The sequence below is a fragment of the Phodopus roborovskii genome, unplaced genomic scaffold (assembly GCF_943737965.1).
Source record: "Phodopus roborovskii unplaced genomic scaffold, PHOROB, whole genome shotgun sequence".
In the NCBI taxonomy this organism is placed as follows: domain Eukaryota; kingdom Metazoa; phylum Chordata; class Mammalia; order Rodentia; family Cricetidae; genus Phodopus; species Phodopus roborovskii.
In genome coordinates, this window is record NW_026125059.1 from 5,854,036 (window position 1) to 5,871,708 (window position 17,673).

The following is a 17,673-nucleotide window of genomic DNA, read 5'->3' on the forward strand; positions in this document are numbered from 1 at the left end:
AAAAGATGTGAGCAGAGCCCACATCTGGTCCATTTAACCCTTTCCTGGAACGCCCTGTCCTGGCACTGGCTTGACCCATGTTGCTCATTCTTGGGGGTAACCTCCAGGACGAGGCCCTTCTTCGTTCTTCTGCGTTCCATGGTTTTTCCTGCCTCTCAGACCTGCAGCTCTTGATGCAGCAAGTCTGCTGTATGGCACACACACACGGGGTCTTCTGCCATGACCCAGATGGTTGATGTTCCTTCCTTTCCTGGAAGTAGACTGTCGGGTTGCTGGGCCTCCAAGGTTGGTCCCCTCCAGAGTGGTCTGATAAGATGTCTAAGAAAATACTGACCAGAACATCACAGAGAGAGACTCGAAGAGCATTGTGAAGGGAGCATTACCAATTCGAGAACATGTACAAGTCAACAGAGGTCTGATTACATAACAGTAAATGGCTTTGGATTTTGCATGTTTTGTGGGCTTGTTTTTGTTTTGTTTTGAAACAAAGACTTACTATGACGTTCAGGCTAATCTAGAACTTGCTTTGTAGCTCAGGCTGGCTCAAACTGCCTGCCGAGTCATGGGATTATAGGTGTGTGTTACCACTGCTAGAGGAGATTGCATTCCAAATGGGAGTTGTCAAATTAGTTCTACAAGTCTTTAGCAAGACAAAGTATGAGGGATAGCCTAGACAGCATAGAACACGTTGGGAAGAGTGCTCTCTACATGTCAAGAGGCCTTTGACACATGCTACTTACCATGAGGCTGACGATGATGCTATCACAGAGAGGGAACTTGCCCCTGGTGAGCTTGAGGATAACAACAAAACACAGTCTTGGGATACTATTGTGATCAAAATGATTCCGCTGGGGGCTGGTAAGATGGCTCAGTAGTAGGTGAGGGAACTCGATGCCAAGCCTAAGGGCCTGAGTTTGATCCCTGGGACCCACATTGTAGAAGAGAACTGACTCCCAAAAGTTGCCCTCTGGGGACTGGAGAGACAGCTCAGAACAGCTCAGAGGTTAAGAGCACTGGCTGCTCTTCCAGGGGTCCTGAGTTCAGTTCTTAGCAACCACATGGTGGCTCACAACCATCTGTAATGAGATCTAGCGCCCTCCTCTGGCCTGCAGGCAGACGTGCAGACAGAACACTGTATACCTAATACATAAATAAATCTTGGGGAGGAAAGTTGCCCTCTGACTTGCACACGAGCATTGTGTCATTTGTGTACCTGTACGCATACACAAATATATATAATTTAAAAATTATGTTTTATATTGCACACAGGTCTGTAATCCTAGCTCTCTTAAGGTGGAGGCAGGAGGACCAGGAGTTCTGGGTCAGCCTGGGATATGCAAGGCTTTGTTTAAAAAAAAAAAAAAGCAAAACAAACAAAAATTACAGTACTATCATGGATCAGACTCAAAAACCAACCCTAGATATACTAAAGACTTATGTAAAGCAAACTTGAAGGAAAAAAAATTCAACCAATTAACCACCACCACCACCAATAGCAACAACAAAACAAAGCACAGCAAGAGGAAAACAATGAGGAATATGACTTGTGGGTGAGGGGTGATCTCTTTTTCTTCTCTCTTTCATTAAGCTGTGTACCACCCTGCCTGGCAAACATTGACTTTTATTTTCACTTTTTGCTTTTTATACTTTTTAAAGGGTATGATTAAGTTCATTAAGTAGCATATGTTTTTAAATTTTTATTTTAAAATATTTATTATTTATTTACATGTATGTATGTATGCATGTGTGTGTATGCCAAAGGAGGGGTGTTGGCTCACTGAACCTGGAATTACAGACAGTTGTGAGCTGCCTGATGTGGGTTCTGGGAATCGAACTTAGGTCCTCTACATGAATAATATGTATGTGCTCTTAACCACTGAGCCATTTCTCTCTGCTTGCACTGTAGACATGGATCCTTGGCTCATTCCCTTCTATGGAATTAATTGTGCTAGGCAGTGTTCTCTAGAGGTGTGTGTGTGTGTGTGTGAGAGAGAGAGAGAGAGAGAGAGAGAAACAATGTATGTGAGAGAGAACCAGTATGTGTGTGTGAGACAGACACAGACACAGACACAGACACACACACACACACACACACACACACACACACACACACACACAGAGAGAGAGAGAGAGAGAGAGAGAGAGAGAGAGAGAGAGAGAGAGAGAGAGAGATTGGCCTACATGATAGGGGTTGGGTAGTCTGACCCTGGCGGTTATCCACCATGGGAACCGTGAGGACCTGCTAACTGTCGTCTACGAGGCTGGATGTCTCAGCGGTCATAGTTTGGTACTGAAAGCTCGCAGGATCCCTGGAGAGCCACTGGTCCTCACGGCTGAGCCCACGCAGCTGGAGTCTGATGCCAGTGAAGGGTGGCTGCAAGAGTGGCAATGGGCACTGTCTGGGGGACAGGTGAAGACAGGTCATCCGCAATACTGTCTTTTTGTTTCCCCCCCACACCCCACTCCCCGTCCCTTGTTTTCCTCCTCCTTCTAATGATTTTTTGTTTTTATTTTTTGTTTGAGACAGTGTCTCACTATGCAGCCTCGGTTGGGCTAGAACTCAATAGTAAACCAGGCTGCCCTCAACTCTGCCTGAGGAGTGCTGGGGTTAAAGATGTGAGTTGCCATGATTGACCTTTTAAGCTGTTTTCAGTAGTATATATTATATGGATTTCATTATGACATTTTCATACATGTACGTACCATGTTTCAATCACAGCTTCATCCATGTGTAGATGGAATGTCCTCACAGATACTCCCAGAGGTCTGTGTCTCCTAGGTGACTGTATATCCCTTCAAGTTGACAATCAAGAGTCCATATGACCAAGGGCAGGTTGTTGCTGGCTGTTACTTGTCCACAGCAGCCTCAGCCCCAAATAAGTACACAGAGACATATATTAATTTATAAACTGTTGGCCGATGGCTAGGGCTTCTTATTGGATAGCTTTGTCTTAATTACCCATTTCTACTAATCTATGTATTTCTACATGGCCTTATCTTACCAGAGAATGCCTGACACATCCTATCTTCCCGGTCTCTACATGGCGTCCCCCCTCTGCCTACCTTTCCCAGAATTCTCCTCATCTCCAAGTCCCACCTATCTTCTTGCCTCTATTGGCTACTGGCCAAACAGTATTTTATTCATCAATCAATAAGAGAAACACACATACAGAAGGACATCCCCCATTAGCAGGTTTATCTCACAAGAGTCAAGGAGGCTGCCGCAGGCCTAAAGCTGCTTTCTATGTAGCAACCCAACGGTAGGGACAATGTTTCTCTGTGACAGAGGATAGCTGGGCTGCACAATGGAGCAAGAATGTGGGAGAAACCTGAGGACTGCATCATCTGCCTCAGCTGGACTGCCCACACCAACATTTCTTCTGGAAGAAAATACCATGACCGACCGCATCCCTTGCTTCACCCCTGCCAGGCTGACCTATGACCCCTATGACCATCCTGCTGCTACCTGCGTCTGACTGACGCACTGAGGAGAACCCTGGGTTGTAGGTTTGCTGTGAGAATTCCAAGTAATGGCGGTTGCAGAGTCCCTGCATAACTCTCTCCCACTGTACCTGTGGGGGTTGACAGATACTAGCCAGGGCGTTGCTGGGACATAGATCCTCTGCAGCATGGTGGCTGCTCCCAAACTGTGGTCAGCTGGAGTCCCTCACAGGACACGTGCCCCATGTCAGCTCATCAGTGAGTCCCTGGAAGGACATCTGAGGTCAGGGTTTCATTTCACCCACCAGGCAACTGAAACTCAGGAGGTTAAGAGTCTGTAGTAAGAAAGGAGGGGGGAGTTGAGGCCTGAATCCAAGCCAGTCTCCAGAGCTGCAGTGCTTATCCATCCTCTAGGGAGACATGCGTGTACAAACACACACACACACACACACACGCACGCGCGCGCGCACACACACACACACACACACACACACACACACGAGCTCCATTGGCAACATTTTGCCTGGGAACAGAATTTTGTGTTGGAACGACATCCCGCCCCAGCCCCGCCCCAGCCCCGCCCCAGCCCCGCCCCAGCCCCGCCCAGCCCCACCCCGGCCCCACCCCAGCCCCAAGTGGCCTTTGGGTACTTACTGACCACATTATTGTGCTTATGGCAGCTATGGTGCCAGGGAAGCAGGAAGAGCCAGACTCTGGGTCAGAGGTCTTACTAAGAGAGTTGGGATGTTCTTTTCCATTGGGAAGCCTTGCTCTAGGAACTGGCCAAACAAGCTGCTGGCCACAAGACAGCTTTGGCAACTTGGCTTTGGCAACTGAGATATCTTGGGTCTCAGGGCACAGTAAGTGGAGAGGGGTCTGTGATGGGATGCCAGGTCATTGTTGTTGGAAGAGGTTCACATCAACTCCCTGTTTCTGTCCTGTGCTCTCTCCTTCCAAGCCATGCTCACCGGAAGCTCATGAGGCCTTAGTCCTCAGGGCCACAGACCATGGGTCAGCCATACCCTTTCTGGGAACCTTCTTATCTGATCAGCCCATGAAGGGGACAGTGAGGTACCAGACTGGAGGAGGACTCACTCCCTGGGACTGGAGGAGGACTCACTCCCTGGGACTGGAGGAGGACTCACTCCCTGGGACTGGAGGAGGACTCACTCCCTGGGACTGGAGGAGGACTCACTCCCTGGGACTGGAGGAGGACTCCCTGGTAGTCTTCTTTGACCTTGTCACATCACCTGCTTAGATGAACCACTGGCCGGCTGGCTCACTTTGCTTTTCAGTTCCTTCCCAGCTCTCTTTGTAGATGTCCTTGGCTAGCTCCAATTTGGACATTGCACAGAGGACTCCCTCCAGAGCAAAGAGCTGGATGCTAATGAAGTCACCACCAGGCTCCCTGGAGGCAGCAGTCAAGAGGAGCAGGCTGGTCCAGCAGCCTGCAGCTGTAGTCTCCCACGGGCTCCTGCATCCTGCAACTCGGGGCGGGAGATGATTGGCACCCGTGTTTGTTTTCTCTCTCCCTCCTTGTCCACAATCTGTGACTCTACAGCCCGCTGCATCACGTGCAACTGGTGTGGGTGGCGCCTGTCAGGGTGAGCCTCCTGCCCTGTGTCCGGCCAAGGGCCCCAAGGGCCCCAGCATCTGCACCCTGGACGGAGGAAGCTCCATCCCAGGCTGAAGGTTCTCACACTCTGCTCACGGGAAGTGCCGGCATGAGTGACTCTGGTTTAATGCTATGCCAACCCGGGCTGCTGTGAGCAGCGTCTGTCTGCTGGATGCTGGTCCCTGTTCACCATCTGTGCTGCCTGGAGAGGGATCCACCCCCAACCCTGGGGCCCCCGGGTGGCTATGACTTCCCGGTGCTGGTTCCAAATCCATTTCACCTTTGCTGCAATGTAGTGACACCGGAGTGCCACAGTGTCACACATGCATTCCATTTGAGGCTTTTCTCATTGCCCCTCCACTCAGGAAAAGAACACGGTTCAGAGAAACCAGAAAGCACACCCTTTCGGCTCCTGGCCTGTCCCCCCTCCCTTTGATTGTTCTATCTCTTATCTGTCTGTGTATCATCTATTGATCGATCTATCTATCTATCTATCTATCTATCTATCTATCTATCTATCTATCTAAAATATCTAAATATCCATCCATCCATCCATCTGTAACATGATGATAAATAGGAGACCCAGATATTGGGGTCCAAGCTTCAAGCTGAAGATCAGAAAAGCAAAGTGGCCAAGCCACTAGCTCTTACCTCTAGCTCGGGCTGAAAGGGCTGATCCACACAGGAGCTCTTCACCAAGTCTCAGACTGAAATCCCAGACTTCTATGCTCTCCTCAGAGTGGCTGGAGAATGAATAACAGCTCTGAGACCCTGTTCCTGTCTTAAATACCTCTCATGAGTCCTGGGATTAAAGGTGTGTGATCCCAAGTGCTGAGATCATCTTTGTGTGAGCTGTTTCTCTTTAGCACTGGCTCAATTTTGTGTAACTCAGTGTGGCCTTGAACTAATAGAGACCTGTCTACCTCTTAATCCTGAGTGCTTGGGATTAAAGGTGTGTGCCACCACTGTTCAGCTTCTATAACTACTGGGATTAAAGGTGTGTATCACCACTGCCTGATCGCTATATCTTGAGGCTGGCAAGCTTTAATAAATCATAAATAATATATCACCACATCTATCTATCTATTGATCATCTATTTCTATCAACTGACATTTGTCCATCATCAGTCTACCTATTATCAATCATCGATTGGTCATCTATTTCTATCAATCATATATTGATGATCATTTCATCAATTATCTATTGATCATCTATTTCTGTTTATCATCTGTCTTCCACATCTATATCACCAATTCTCAATTTTCTATCTATTCCATCCATTCTATTATCTATCTATCTATCTATCTATCTATCTATCTATCTATCTATCTATCTATCATCTGTCTGTCTGTCTGTCTGTCTACCTAGCTAACCACTTATTCATGGTCAGGGTCTTGCCGTGCAGCCAAGGCTGGCCTCAAACTTCCTCATTCTCCTTCCTCAGTTTCCTGAGTGTCACCACAAAGCCTGTCCTGTCCTGTTATTTTTCTCCCCATCCGCATCTGGCATGACTTGTATCAGGTTGGATCTCAGCTACTGCACTGGGGGCATTGGGAGCAGAGAGCTGTGAATCATTTTGCTGCTTCATGGCCAGTGTCTAGAAGCAAGAGTACCCCTTGTGTTGTGGGAACTCAGTCAGATGGTTCACAGAAACTGTACACATCTGTCCACTAACTGCTGATGACGGAGGCATGGTGTGACATGCCCAGCGCCAGCAGTGGTCAAGTGAGAGCAGGTTATGGCAGCTGGTACAGACACCTTGCTTTGTCTTCTTCTTCCCTTGCGGAGCTGGACTGGGGAGCAGCTGGTCCAAGAGGGCTCAACCTCTCCACCGCCAGATCCAGTTTGTGCCTAACTCTTGGTCAGTTTCCCCAGGACCCATAACTGTAAAGTAAGGCAAGTGAGAGAGAGCATCCAGCTACTGGGGATGTGGTCAGACTCGGTGAGGTAAGGCCGCAGAGCAATAAAGGCACTCCCAAGGGGATACGGGCTTAGCAGTAGCCACCCCCAAAAGGGACATGGCCTCAGTCTAGCCAGGCAGGAGTTCCCTGTCGTTTTATGCTATGTGTGTATATATTTTGACTATAAATAAAAATATTGGCCATTTCTGAGAAACCTTGAAGATGTTCTGCATCCTTCACTATTAAATATTTGGCCACAGTTTAATTCTTTAGGTAAAAACAAATAGTCATAAATATGCATATTACTTTATTTAGTCTTTAATGAATAGTAAAATTTCATGATATCAAGAATTCTAAAAATCTAGTAATTTGTTTTGTTTTTGAGGCAGGTTTTCTCTATGTAGCTTTGGAGCCTGTCCTGGAACTCGCTCTGTAGACCAGGCTGGCCTCGCACTCACAGAGATCTGGGATTAAATGCGTGTGCCAACACCACCCAGCAAGTAATTTCTTTTTAGAAAAGACTTATATTTGTTATTTTTCAATTATGTGTGTGTCTTCGAGGAGGCCAGAGGCATTGATGCCCCTGGAGCTGTGGATGCAGGAGGTTGTGAACCACGTCAAGGATGCTAGGGACTGAACTTGGGTCTTCTGGAAGAGCAGTACACGCTTTCAACTGCTGAGCTGACTCTGAAGTCCCCAGAAAAACTTACTTATGATTTATTATCACGAGCATCTGATTTGTTTACCTTTTATATACCTGAGGTCATTAGGAAAATTTCTTGGATAAAATGGGGTGGTGAGGGGGAGGGTTCAGGTTTAAGAAGCCTTCCTCACTGGACATCCCTGCATGGGACGAGGCTTCATTTCTGTTTTAAGACTGTCTTGACCCCAGTGCTGGGAATTGAACCCAGGACCTCCTGCATGCTAGGCAAGCATACTCTGCTCCCAGTCCCTTGGTTTCATTTTAAAAGCCTAGAGTCCAGGGATCCAGAACTGACCGGTACAGTCCCACATACCACTTAGTCCCAAAGCCAAGGGCCAGGCTGTTTGTGACAGTCCCCCTTCCCCGTCCCCCTAAGTCACTCCTTTCTCCAGCTTTCAACTCTAGCAAGTTGAAACCTGCTGAACACAGGGGAGTCATGACTGGGCCTGCCTTTGAACCTCCCAGAAGAGGCAGGCTGAACAGACACTGGGGTGGGCATCCTGGAACGGCTACATCGTCATTTAAGAGTTTGCAGATAACTTCCCAGAGGAGATGGCCAGGGCTGGTGCCAAGTTGGGTTGTCCAAGTCACTGTGAGGGTGTGGGCAATGGGCTTGGGCTAGGTGTTGGAGACAGGAGGCTCTGTTTAATATAAGGACTCGGCTCCCGTGGGCCAGGTTGGTGTTGGTGTGTGTGTGGTATTTAGTAGGAATCCGTATCCCCATGCAATGAAAAGGAAGCTCGGTTTCAGAGAGGGTCAGGAATCTTCCCAGGTCACACAGCTGTGATGCTGAAACTTTTAGCATGTGCATGTGCTGGGAGGTCTAACTCCAAGTTCCACACCTCAAGCAAGCCTGAGCTGGCAAGTCCATACTTCTCCCTCTCAGGGAAACACGAGACAAGTTTAAATACAGAGAAAGAGAAGATGAACAGAAAGAACCCAGGGCCAAGAGTTGGACATGTGTGGGGAAGTGGGCTGAGGTAGCCTCCACGGCTTGCTAAGGCCTTCCCTGGGAGCCTGGGCCATCAGGCAGGATGTTTGCCAACAGCACCTCAGAATGCCAAGAGCAAAGCAGGAAGGCATGAGCAAGGTGTCATGCAACCTTTCTGTGGGTGACAGGATGGTCTCCTGCAGCTTCTCAGTGCAAGAGGCCGCACCACGTGTGGGAAGTGCCTTGTTTGATACCCACACAGGAAGTGGCCTGAGGATAGGTTTCCCAGAGTGGGGTTGGCACTAAGTCTGACAATGACTATTAAATGTTTTGCCTCTGTGTCCCAAGAAAGTATACATGATGGACAACGCATTGAAACAGGTCAACGGGAAAAGCAAATATTGGTGCATGTGACTGTGTCCCAGGTAGCAGCTAGAGGGAAGCCTGTCTCCAGATGTTCAGCCGTCCTCTCCTTTCTCAGGGGCCAAAAGACGGCCGTCAGGCAGGCACTTATGCCCGGCACTCAGCTGAGAAAGAGTCTCCTGAAGATGATGAAAGAAACCCCAGAGCAGGTGTCTGCCTGATGCAGTTGCCATGGCGGGGGAAGAGGTTCATAGGATGTGACCTACTTCCTCCAACTGGGGCTCCCCTCCTCACTTACACCACTAATAGAGCCATCAAATCACAAAGCTCATCTATGAGCTCAGAGCCCTCCTGCCCCAACCGCTTTCCAACAAACAGCTTGTCATCTGGCCACTGTGCCATGATGGCTTCGATCGACTGTCAGCTTGCTAGGATTTTGACTGTCGTCGGAGAGGAGCCTCCGAGCATGCTTGGAAAGGATTATCTAGATTAGGTAACTGAAATGGAGACCCATCCTGAGATTGGGCCATTTTCCCAAGTGCAGGGACCCTGGACTACAGAGAAAGGAGACAGTGGGCTGAGTCCCAGTGTTCATCTCTCAGCGTCCTGACTGTGGGTGTCATGTGACCAGCTGCTTCCTGACTGTGGGTGTCATGCTCCTTTTTCCATGATTTCTCCACCATGATGGGCTGTGCACTCAAGCCATGAGCCAAAACAAACCTGTTTTTATTTATATCAACAAGAAAAACAGCTAATAAACCCATCTTTGACATAGGCGTCTCCCAGGCCTATACCAAACTGTAGCTGTGTTTGGCCCACACATCCAGATGGTGCTTTTTAGAAGACAGCCTCACAGTAGCCTTCCCTACATCCTGGTCCCCACTGCTCTGATCCCTACAGTGTCTGCCACGCTGTCCAGCTTGTGTCCCTGTGTCTCTCGGCCAGAGATACACCTTGACCCTGGTCTCTGAGTCTTCCGGGCACACATTCTGTTTTCCCACAAGTGTGCTTGTCACGCTTTGGCCACTTAGTGAGCATTTGTGGAGAGCACTGGGCTTGGTTCTGGGGACACGGAGGACAGTTCTGCTCCCCCAGAGGTCCCTGTCTCTCTTGGTGGCCAGGCGATGATCAGTTACAGGGAACATCAGGATTGAGATGTATCCGGGCAACCCAGAAAGAGCGTTTCCTCCAGAGAGTTCCTCTCAGAAGTGAGGAAGGAGTTCTCGAGGGAGGTGACACCTGAGCTGGAGTGTATCTGGGGAGAGGTCACCAGGCTGCAGATGAAGACAGGAGCTCCAGGCAAACCTGATATGAAAAGCAGGCTAGTGGTCTCTGCCAAGAGGAGAGCTCACCTCTGAGAAATGAGAGGCCTCAGATCCGGCACGGAAGGGTCTCCTGGTAGGTGTCTAGGGACTTTCCCAGGCGCACTGCTCCAGGCACGGGCTCCCCTCCCACGGTTGAGCCCCACAGCCTCTGTGGGAGGCGCCATGGATCTTGCTCCCTTCTGAGGGTGGCGAGGCCTCATGCTGCTATGTGGGGTTCGTTTTCCATTTCCTATGCCGTTTATAGTCGAAGCTAATGAACAGACATCGGCATGTGCCGGGCCATGACCACACCTTGAGACCTGTTCCGCAGACAAGACCAGCGTTTTTCCTTTTGATCATGCAGTTTCCAAGATATAAAAAGCCGTGTGGCTCAACCTCTCCTGTCCCAACCCATCACTGATGGTCTGACATGTTACTGCACCTGCCTCCTTTGACCTGTGTGATCTGTCCCTCTCCCATCACCTGTCACCACTTTGTCTTCCAAGGCTTCTTCAGTTTTCAAAGTTTGCGAAGGTGTCAGATGACCCTGAAATTTTTTGTTTTTTCTGAGACAAGGTTTCTCTGTGTAGCCCTGGCTGTCTTGGAACTAGCTCTATAGACCAGGCTGGCCTTGAACCTGTGATCCTTCTGCCCCTGCCTCCTGAATGCTGGGATTAAAGGTGTGCACCACCACCAACCAGCAACTTTTTTTTTTAAAAAAAAAAAAAAAAGTGTTTTGTCGTTGTCTCTAGGGTAAGCAGGCCCTCTCTCCCTTCTCATCGAAAGAGCACGCTTCCTAGGTTTCTACCTCAGAAGTATAGGGTAGACTCTCAGCATTTGGGAGTGTGTGCACAGACAGGGCAAGGCAGACAGCTCGGCTGATGAAATGCTTGCCCTTCAAACACGAGCCTGGTGCCAACCTCAGGACTCAAGCAAAACTCAAAAGCATTGTGCTATGTGCTGAGAGGGAGACAGATGAACCCGGGATTCAGTGGCCGGACGGTCTACCCTAGTCCACAGACTCCAAGCTAGTGAGGGATTTGATCTCTACAACAAGGTACGTGGGCTGAGAAACAGCACTCAAGGATGTCCTCTGACCTCCACACACATTCACGCACACTTTCATACACACGCACACATGCACATACACATGTGCTCTCTCTCTCTCTCTCTCACACACACACACACACTCATACGGACACATTGCATGTACAAGGCAGGCACAGTGGTACATACTGGTAGCTGCAGCCCTTAGGGCCACTGAGGCAGGAGGCTAGAGAGTTGAATGGAAGTTTGAGATACATGGTGAGTTTCAGGCCATCCTCAGCTACATGCTAAGATGTGGCTTCAAACAAACAAACAAACATACATACAAACAAGACAAAAACAAAAGCCCCAGCCGTAAGCATGAACTTTCTGGCCTGGCAGGTCCTGCAGCCCTTAAGCCCCAAATGATCACACAGAAGCTATATTAATTACAAAACTGTTGGTCAGTGACTAGTGCTTCTTATTGGCTAGCTCTGTCTTAGTTATTAACCCATTCTGTCAATCTATGTATTGGCACGAGGCTGTGGCTTACCCAGTAATTTCCAGCATGGAGTTACTCCTCCAGCAGCATCGTGACTCTGTTCAGTGGGCTCACTCTGCCTACCTTTCCCAGAATCCTCCTCCTCTGGTAGCCCTGCCTATCCTTCCTTCCTTACCACTAACCAAACAGTGTTTTATTCATCAGCCAGTAAGAGAAACATATACATGGAAGGACAACCCCATCACCCACCCACCCACCCACCCAACCCCAAAAAAAAAAAAAAAAAAAAAAAACACGAATAAAAAGAAGTATATACAAAGCTCTCATTCCCAGGCGTCCATCCTTCCATCCATTCATTCTGGAATAAGAGTTCAAATCTGAAGTCCTGGGAGATGCTAGATGCTGCCCGGGGTCCCTGAAGACACTTGGGACCTAGATGGCTGAGCAGGGAGTTTAGAAGTTGCATAGTGGAAATGTGTTGTGTGTTGTGTGTTGCACAATAAAATGAATCTCCGTGTTAGCTCCTTTTCTGTTGCTGTGATAAAGCATCATTATCAAAAATAACTTTTAAAAAGTTGGGGGGTGGTATTTTGGCTTATGGTTTATGGGCTAGAGTTCATTAATGAGAGGGAAGATATAGCATACAGCAGAAGCAGGAAGCCAGCCAATCACATTTCCATCCGAGAGAGAGAGAGAGAGAGGGAGGGAGAGAGAGAGAGAGGGAGGGAGAGAGAGAGAGAGGGAGGGAGAGAGAAGTGGGGTGAAACTACAGACCCCCAAAGCCCACCCCAGTGGCATACTCCCTCCTGCATGGCTCTGCCTTCTAACTTCCGTAACCTCCAACAGGGGACCAGTGTCACCCGCTGGGAATCGAATGTCCAAACATAGCTGCCACGGGGCCATTTCTCACCAGATCACCAGATCACCACGATCCTATGACAGCTTCTGCAACGCAGATGTTCTTATATGGCTGTCACTTCATTCATTGGTTGGCTTTGCGATTATTTTTATCCATTGGGAGTTTAAGTGCAACTTAAACAATTTGTGAATATTGGAAGACACGCCAGAAATGTTCAGATGTGTAAGTTCTACCATTTCTGACTTGTGTTATTCAGCTTACATTGTTTAAATGTCTTCAGGATTGTGACTTTATTTTATTTTAACACGGCTAGGAATCAGCCTTACTCAGGGTTTTATTCATGATACCGCGAGCCCCAGAAAATTTTGGTTTCTGTGCCCCAAGTTTCAGGAAATTCCTTTTGGTTTGTTTATTCAGGTCAGGGAGTTTTTTGAATTAGTAAATATGGTGTAAAAACAGGTCCTGGAGATCTGTTGTGGATGTTGTTGTTAGGGGTGCTGGCGATTAGGCGAGGGCTCCGCCACTGAGCCATACCCCAACCCCCCCCCCACACACACACACAGTGCTTTTCCTCCCTCCCTCCCTCCCTCCCTCCCTCCCTCCCTCCCTCCCTCCGCCCGCCCGCCCGCCCGTCTCTCCCTTCCTCCTCCCTCCCCTTTTCTCTTGAGACAGGGCCTAAATATGTAGCCCTGGCCTGGAGGTTCTGATCCCCCCACCTCCACCTGTAGAACCCCAGAACGCACCGCCATATTGGCTGCCAGGTTGCTTCAGCTGCAGGAAGCAAGCACCAACATCCCAGTCTTGCTGGGGGGTGGGGTGGGGTGGGGTGGGGATGGGGTAGGGTGGGGTGGGGTGGGGGTGGGCGCACAGTGCCTGCCACCTGCTGCGGGTTATGTCAACTCTTACTGTGTGCGAGACCAAAGTCGTCTCATGGACCCTGAGCTGGAAGAAGGCTCTGGAGGGGACTGGCTGCTCCAGAGGTCGGGGACCACCCCAGCCTCTATCCCTCCATTGTTTCATCTCCTACCTCGATGCAGCCGTCTCTGTGGTAGTTCAGGGGGGCTGACACAGCATCTGAGCCCCCTACACCTCTGACTCAGGAATCATTGCCTCAGCCCTCGGGTCACGCACTGAAAGCCACAGGATGCTCCAAGATTCCTTCTGAGAAGCATGGGACAGCTCCTTCCAGGTCACTGCAGTGGAATGCGACCTCTGAGCCCCACAGAAGGGATTCCACAGTTCACCCTGCCCCCTCCCTATGCACAGCCCTGGCTGGATTCCCACAGGCAAAGTCTGCCTATATTATTTCCTGATCGAGAAGGTCATATAAATACTGAAATATAAATAAATAAATGATGAGCCATGAATGGAAGGAGCAAGCCCCTTCCTCAAAAGCATGAGCAGTTTGGAAATACTTCGTTTGATTTGCTTGTCTTTCCTGATGATGATGTGTGCTTGTGTGTGTATGTGCACGTGTGTGTGTGTGTGTGTGTGTGTGTGTACACGTGCGGGCACATACCTGTGTGCATGTGCACATGCCTGTGTGTGCGCGCACGTGTGTGCGTGTGCACGTGTGTGTGCACATGCCTGTGTGTGCTAGTGTGTGTTTGCACATGTGTGTGCACATGCTCATGTGTGAGTGTGCGCACACGCGCACACACGCGTGTGTAGCACGTTCCTGTGGAGGCCAGAGTCGTTCTCAGGCACTGTTCCTTCCTCAGATGCCAAACACAAAAGCTATGTCTGGGACCCGAGGCTCACCAGTTAGGCTGGCCTGGCTGCCAGTGAACCCCGGGGATCTCCTGTCTCTGCCTCCTCCATCTGGCACCACAGGCATGCTCCTCCATGCCCTGATGTTTGCTTGCTTTGCTTTTTAAAACTCATCGTTTCATACCTGTGTAACAAGCGTTTACCAGCGAATCCATCTGCCCAGCCCCCCTGATGTTGGCTTTTAAAGGAAAACTGAGCAGAACACACACACTGTTTAGTCACCTCCCGTCTGTGGGAAACTCCCAACTTCCCGGACATCGTGGCAACCATCGGACATCACTCTAACTGAGCTCTTCTGTCCTAGCTGCAGACTCCCTTGGTGAGGCCCCTGAGCCTTTACAGTCACGAATGCTTGCAGCGCGAACATACTTGACTGTCGCGTTAAAACTTGGACTTCCATTTAGAAAGGCAGACTCACTGGTCAAATGATACACTAGGAACTAAGTCCTAGGCATGTCTGAAGTGCTTCCCTAACTACTCGTGAACCTGTGTCTGTCTACAACCCATTTTACAGGTGTGGAACCTGAGGCACAGACAGAAACTGAGGTACCGTGAGATCACATCACTTGTTAGAGGCTCCTGTGCCGATACAGGCTTTGGGGACTACTGATTATTTATCTGTTTTGTGTCTTGCTGTGGTGCTGGGCATCACACGGCCTCACACATGCCAGGCAAGTTCTGTGAGCAACCCCAGTTCAACTTCTAAATGTATCCCCATCAGCAGAGCCCGCCACCCGGCCCCAGGGATGGTAGAGGACATTCTGCTACCTGGAGCTTTCTAAATGCTCCATGGCGGCAACAGCCAGCCATTAGCGAGGGGCCTCATCACCCCACTAAAGATTATGGAGGAGGTACAAACAGCTTGGGGAATGAGGCTCCTGCCTAAATTCCAAATGGAATGCAATTCGTGTGCAAATGGTTTTAAGAAGTCCTTGGCCGGCCAGGGATTTCCCCACCCGGCCATTCCTGGGTGTCACTGGGGATTTGTCATCGTCACCAGTGTTCAGGGTGAAGCTGGTGAGGTTTGTGAAGGCAGCTGGGTGACAGGGCTGGCCTTCTGAGATGGAAAGGATGCTGTGGGAGGTGACACTCTCCCGTCCTCCCTGGTTGGATGGAGGCAGGGCAAGAATTTCACAGGTGTGGGCGCACCAAGCCCCTGAGTGGAGGAGTCTACCAGGGCATTCCTGTCCACTTCTTCCGTGTGGTCTGGCCATGCTCATCTGCCTCTGTTTGTGGCCTGCAGCCTCCACCTTCGGGCACCACTTCAGTCTCTCCCTTTGATTACTTTACGCTAGCAGGGTCGGCTCAACCCCCTCCATCCCACTGCTCCCCAGTCAGAGCTGGGAGGTCCCACTGGGGACCTGAGGAGGGAAGAAGGCTGTCCCTTGCCCCAGGATAGACATGTGACTTGTGGGCGTGACCAGTTGATACTGTGGGGACAAAGCTCCCCCAGGAAGCTGCTGGCAGGGTGAGACCCCGAACTGAGAAGGAGAGAGAGGTCCAATGGAGCCAGCCCAGCACAGGAGGCAGGAGAATGGTGGGCCTGGGCTCAGCTCAGAGGAGAGTGCGGAACCACAAAGACGGACGGACGGACGGACGGACGAGAATACTCTCTTTGTGTCAGAAAGCCTGGCCCTTCTATTCTGAGAGCCCAAGCAAATGGAAGGAAATTCATGTTCCCTCTGACCACAGGGAGGAGGGTGGCCTGGCCTGGCACAGGGGCTGAAGAAGCTGTCACTGCTATGTGGGGTCAAGGAACTGAGCATGCAGAGACAGTTGTCCCTCCCACGTCCTATATATGGGGACCGGCACGGAGCTATGTGAGAGCCACCTGGATGTCTGAAGCCATGGATGCTACCAAAGCATTTCCATGCTGCCTTTTCTTATAAACTTATCTGTGTCTACAAGAAACCCTCACCCTTTAATGTAAGAAAGTGCTTTGCTTTGAGTTTTGAGACAAGGTCTCACTGTACAGTCCATGCTAGCCTTAATCTCAAGGAGTCCCCCGTCTCGGCCTCCCAAGCATTGGGACTGCAAGCATGTACCACCGCAGCCATCTTAAAGGAAACATGCATGACTGCTCCCAGCACAGCCAGAGTGGCAGGTGCAAACACCTTAAACTTCGCAGTCCTTGGGAAATAGAATCTGTACCTGTGATCTTGCCTCCGCCTCCTCAGCAGGCATGTACCAACAGGCCTGGCTCCACCCCTGCCCCTGCCCTTCCCCCTCTGTGTGTGTGTGTGTGTGTGTGTGTGTGTGTGTACACGTTCATATGTTTATGTGAGGTGAAGTGCACATGTGTGAGGTCAGAAATTGTTATCAGATGTCTTTTTCGATCTTCTCCATCTTATTTCTTTCCTCCTTCTTCCCCTCCCTCCCTCCCTCCCTCCTTCTTTCCTCCCTTCTTTCCTTCCTTCCTTTCTTTTCCGACACAGGATTTCTCTGTGTAGCCCTGGCTGTCCTGGAACTTACTATGTAGACCAGGCTGGCCTCCCAAGTGCTGACATTAAAGGCTTGCGCCAGCCACCGCCACCGCTGCACGGATGCTTGCATCTGGTCCCCCAGCTCTGAGATCACAGGTGTGAGCCACTGCCCTGGCCTTTTCCTTTCCTTTCTTTTCTTTTTCCTTTTCTTCCTAGGTGCTGGGACTCAGACTCAGGCTTGTTTGCAAACACTTCCCTGACTGTGCTGTCTTCCTGACACCTTTAATTTTTCCCCATTTTAAAACATAGATGACATTTGAACACCCCCTCCTCCATGGACTCCCACTGCAGTCCCCCACCCCGAGGTTTGCACCACCACCAGCTGGGATTTCCAAGCCAGGAGGACAGTTAAGAAAGAGTTAAAGGGCCTCACTCAAAGTCACATGGCCAGCCAGTGATGTGTGTCCAACATGAACCCTAATCTGTCTGAATCTTGGCCTTCAGTGTTTACAAATGTGTCTTGCCAGCTGGGAGAGGCAGGAAGCCCACAGAAAGTTCTCAGGGAATCACGACCAAAATTTCCCTGCCCTTTACCTCCCCAGTCACCCCAGCAGCAACTCAGGCAGACATTTCTGTCTGACTTCTTAGCAGCTTGCTCCTGGCAGACCAGGCCAGGCCAGGCCAGTCCTTTCGTGCATGGGGTGGACGTGGGGTGGGCTTTGGAGGCAAGCCCCTCTCTGAGTTCTGCATTGCTGTGAAGCCTTGACCCGCCCATGCCACAGCTTCCTCCAGTGCCGCCTCCTTCCAGGGGGTCTGAATTCTGCTTCTGTGGAC